This window comes from Staurois parvus, unplaced genomic scaffold (assembly GCF_062004578.1).
Source record: "Staurois parvus isolate SC_StPar_1 unplaced genomic scaffold, SC_StPar_1.0 ptg000422l, whole genome shotgun sequence".
In the NCBI taxonomy this organism is placed as follows: domain Eukaryota; kingdom Metazoa; phylum Chordata; class Amphibia; order Anura; family Ranidae; genus Staurois; species Staurois parvus.
Genome location: NW_028318218.1, coordinates 8,762,308 through 8,767,430, shown reverse-complemented (window position 1 = coordinate 8,767,430; position 5,123 = coordinate 8,762,308).

The window sequence follows — 5,123 nt, the reverse complement described above, 5'->3', positions numbered from 1 at the left end:
TTTCACCCGACCCATCCTTCGCAGAGTGGAATTATAAACCGTATGTGCAACATATATATTCTGAGAGTGGTGCAGATGTGTGGAGCAGCAGGAAGGCAAGTGTGGTCCAGACTGGAGCAGAGCAACTAGCAGACAACATACACGTGCAGCAGGGCCCTCGATCCCCTCATGTTTTGCATTGTATTGGTATTGTTCTGTCACATGTTCTGTTCCCCTCTGTAATGTACAGTGCTGAGCGAACTATTGGTGCTTTATAAATACTGTATAATAATAATGTGCAACATGTGAATACTATAGGGGAAGGTGAGCTGGGACTAGAGAGGAGTGAGTGGCAGAAGATTAGCAGAGCTGGTGGAGCAGGAGAAACTAGCAATGTCACATGTGGTGTGCAGCATGGGAGCAATATAGCAAGGACCAGGGAGAGGAGCATCAGCAGGGCTGGGGTTACTACTGAGCATGGGATCAGCAGGGCTGGGGGGGGTTACTACTGAGCAGGAGATCTGCTATACAGAGGTACTAATGAGCTGAGGATCTGCTAAGTTTGGGGTACTACTGAGCCAGGGTTCTACTGGGCTGCTTTTAAACAAAGAGAACCATACACGGGGCATTTGCCAGGATTCATTATACCTTCACTAAACCGTCAACCCATCAAAAAAGCATGACGATACAGAAGGCACTTTAATGTGTGAAAGTCGAAGTGTAAATGAGCCCTTTGACCCCTCCAAATACAGGTCACAAATGCAGAGTACCATGCAAAGCGGTTGCAGCAAGTTTCAAAGAGTAATGCATGCACTACTTTCAGTGTGGTGTAAATTCAACCCATTCCAAATGAATGGGCTAAAATCATACTAACAGAACTGCATGTGAATTGCATAGGAACACAGTGCAGTCCTGTGTGATTCTTGGTGTGAACTGGCCCTCGATGCTTTCTTTTGAGTTTAATGCCATGTAACTGAAGATGGTACAAACCAGCAATCATTAGTAGTTTATGGAAATGTATTCGGCTCATCCAGGCAACGCTGGTGGCAGCAGAGTTTCTCTATACCTGACAGACAGTTCAAAAGGTGGGTAACCAAATTTTAAAAAAAAAAAATTGCAAAATAAAACATGTAAGCGTGTGTACAGTTTTGAAATGCATATCATAATCGTGTATAATAGCATATGTCAAAGCAAAAAAGAGATGCATTAAATCTCTGCAATACATGCACATTCCCTTGTGTTTTATACATTTGAGCTGCCAGAAATGCACTCAGGACAACACAGGTTGTTTGTGGATCGAATGTTGGCAGCCCTGCCCAGCGTACTTTGTAGAGACTGGAGTTCCAAGTGGTTTCGAAACCTAAATGCTAATCATTTTGTAGACTAAGATAACTAGGAGAGCTATACAGGCTAAAGTGGGGTAAACACTGAGAAAATAAGAAAAATTCAGTACAAGGCGCAATCGTTTGAATTTCATACAGTTTATAGTGGGCTTTAGAGAACACAAGGAGTATACAGAGGACACAGGGCGACTGATTTTTAACACATTTCTGAGAAGTTCATTGTCAAGGTTTACATATACTTTAATCACCATAATTGCATACTCTACAGCGAGGAACAGAAGTATTTGAACACCCTGTGATTTTGCAAGTTCTCCCACTTAGAAATCATGGAGGAGTCTGAAATTCACATTGAAGGTGCATTCCCACTCTGAGACAGAATTTAAAAAAAATTCAGGAAATCACATTGTATGATTTTTAAAGAATTTGTCTTGCACTGCTGAACATAAGTATTTGAACACCTGAGAAAATCAGTGTTAATATTTGGTACAGAAGCCTTTGTTTGCAATTGCAGAGGTCAAACGTTTCCTGTAGTTCTTGACCAGGTTTGCACACACTGCAACAGGGATTTTGGCCCACTCCTCCACACAGATCTCCTCTTGATCTGTCAGGTTTTGGGGCTGTCGCTGAGCAACACAGAGTTTCAGCTCCTTCCAAAGATGTTCTATTGGATTTAGGTCTGGAGACTGGCTAGGCCACTCCAGAACCTTGATATGCTTCCTACGGAGCCACTCCTTGGTTATCCTGGCTGTGTGCTTCAGGTCGTTGTCATGTTGGAAGACCCAGCCATGACCCATCTTCAATGCTCTGACTGAGGGAAAGAGGTTGTTGCTCAAGATCACAATAAATGGCCCCATTCATCCTCTCCTTAGTACGGTGCATTTGTCCTGCCCCCTTCGCAGAAAAGCACCCCCAAAGCATGATGTTACCACCCCCATGCTTCAGAGTAGGGATGGTGTTCTTGGGATGCAACTCATCCTTTTTCCTCCAAACACAACTAGTACGATTTAGACCAAAAAGTTCTACTTTGGTCTCATCTGACCACATGACTTTCTCCCATGCCTCCTCTGGATCATCCAGATGGTCATTGGCAAACTTCAGACGGGCCTGGACATGTGATGACTTGAGCAGGGGAACCTTCCATGCAATGCATGATTTGAAACTATGCCAGCATAGTGTTCTACCGACAGTGACCTTTCAAACTGTGGTCCCTGCTCTCTTCATGTCATTGACCAACTCCTCCGTTGTAGTTCTGGGCTGATTCCTCACCTTTCTTATTATGAAGCCCCAGTCCGAGGGAGACTGACAGTTGTCTTTAGCCTCTTCCATTTTCTAACAACTGCTCCAACAGTTGATCCATTTTCACCAGGCTGCTTGGCAATTGCCCCGTAACCCTTTCCAGCCTTGTGGAGGTCCACAATTTTGTCTCTGGTGTCTTTTGACAGCTCTTTGGTCTTGCCCATGGTAGTAGTTGGCATCTGACTGACTGTGGGGTGGACAGGTGTCTTTAAAGCGTTCAGACAGGTGCTAATAAGTTAGATTGTAGAGTAGAGGTGGACTTTTTAAAGGCACAGTAACAGGTCTTTGAGAGCCAGAATTCTTGCCATTTCTTAGGTGTTCAAATACTTATGTTCAAGACAAAAACTCTTTTAAAAAAAAAAAAAAAAAAAAATCATACGTGATTACCTGAATTTTTTTTTTTTTTAAATTCTGTCTCAGAGTGGGATTGTACCTACAATGTGAATTTCAGACCTCTCCATGATTTCTAAGTGGGAGAACTTGCAAAATCACAGGGTGTTCAAATACTTCTGTTCCTCACTGTATATCCCAAGTCAGTTTAACATATGCCTGTTGTGTGCATTAAGGGCTGTAATTGCTGGCCTCCTACTGAAAATGTTAGTGGTCTGGCTATGCCCAATTTACGAGTCACAAACCAGGAACAAGCATGCCGTTAACTGTCAGACTACTTCATTTCTCTACTTTTCCAGGTCAGCAGAAAACCAAAATTCTAACCAGAGAACTGAAACTCACCAAAAAGATTTGCCTGCATGCTGTAGGTCCATGTAAAGAAACAATGCTGGAAATTGCTGAAGTGTCTTAAAAGTACATAGGACTATCAATGTATTAATCACACTGCCAGCAAAGTTCTAGATCGTCCACATGATGCAAACTGTCACCAAGGAAAGATTGCCAAGTACTTCTCTTAATTCACTGATTTTTCAGTATTCCAGGACCACATGCAATGTGAAGGTGTAAAAAGCTGGATTAATTCAACTTCATCTATACAGCATAAATTGACTGGATTACATCCCAGACACCATTGGAGCAATTATTAGGCAGAACAGTGCTCCAATATTCCTTTAATGACACAGAAAAATCATAACAGCGAAACATTTAAAAAATGCCCAATTAATTTAAATAACCCGCTTGGGGTACCACAAACCTGTATGTGAAGTGGCACATCAGTAGGATGTATGCAACCTGCTACAGAAACACATTTACAAACAAAAGGCAAATCGAAACCCACCCAAAATCCAAAACCAGACCCTTAAAAACCCATTACTACTTGTTGGTGCAAGCTCTTAACCAAAGCAGTTCTCTCGTTCTGGGAGGATGTCATGACATCCTCCCACTCGTGTCACATGTGCCCGACTCTGGGGGCGCGCAGTGCAGTGATCGGTAGTGCACTCTGTTGCTCAGACACAGCGATTCACCGATCAACAGAGAGCCAAAAGACTTCGGCTCTGTCATGTGATCAGCTGTGTCCAATCACAGCTGAATGCATGCAACTAAGGAAGTGCCTGTTATTGGCATTTCTCTCCTCACGAACTGTCATGCTGACAGCTTGCAAGGAGAGGAGAGCTGGTAATCTGCATTCCTCAGAGAGGACATGTACACTGATCATCAGGGCACTGATGATCAGTGTAGCCCCATCAGTGCCACATATCAGTGCCCATCTGAGCTGTCTCAGTGCCATCAGTGATGAGTGCTGCCTATCAGTTCCCATCACTGCAGCCTCAGCGCACATCAGTGAAGGAGAAAAATCACTTTGAAAATTTAAATTTTTTTTCTTAGTTTCTTATAAAATTGTAGTTTTTTGGTTTGTTTCGCAAAAACTAAAAAACCCAGGAGGTGATTAAATACCACCAAAAAATTTCATATGGGTACAGTGTTGCATGACCGTGCAATTGTCAATGTGCAACAGCGCTGAAAGCTGAAATTTGGCCTGGGCAGGAAGGGGGTACAAGTGCCCTGTAGGCAAGTGGTTAAAGTGATTGTAGATTTTTTTTTATTCAAATAAATATATGTTATACTAACCTGCTCTGTGCAGTTTTGCACAGAGCAGCCCTGAATCCTGTTTCTTGGGTCCCCCACTGGTGCTCCTGGCTCCTCCCCCTGCCAAGTGCCTACATAGTAAGCCATTTGCTACGGGGGCACTTGTGCAAAGCTGACTTCCGAGCCCTGCTCTGTGTCCATTGACATACACAGCATGGCTTGGCCCTGCTCCCTCACTGGCTGTGATTTACTAATGGCTTCTGTTGCCACATCTCAGCCAATGAGGTGGGAGACAATCATGAGAGCCGCTGCTCTTGTGCACCTCACTGGATTCAGATGGGGCTAAGATAAGTATAGGAGGGGGCGGGGGGAGCAGCTTGCAGTGAGAATGCATCAAGGCAAAAAACCTCCTGCCTTTAGAACCACTTTAGGATTGTTCCTGATTGTTGCATGAATCATACAATTACTCTCAAGTGTCCTCCTGAAACACCCTATAGGAAAAGGACAAATCACTCCTGACAAGACATG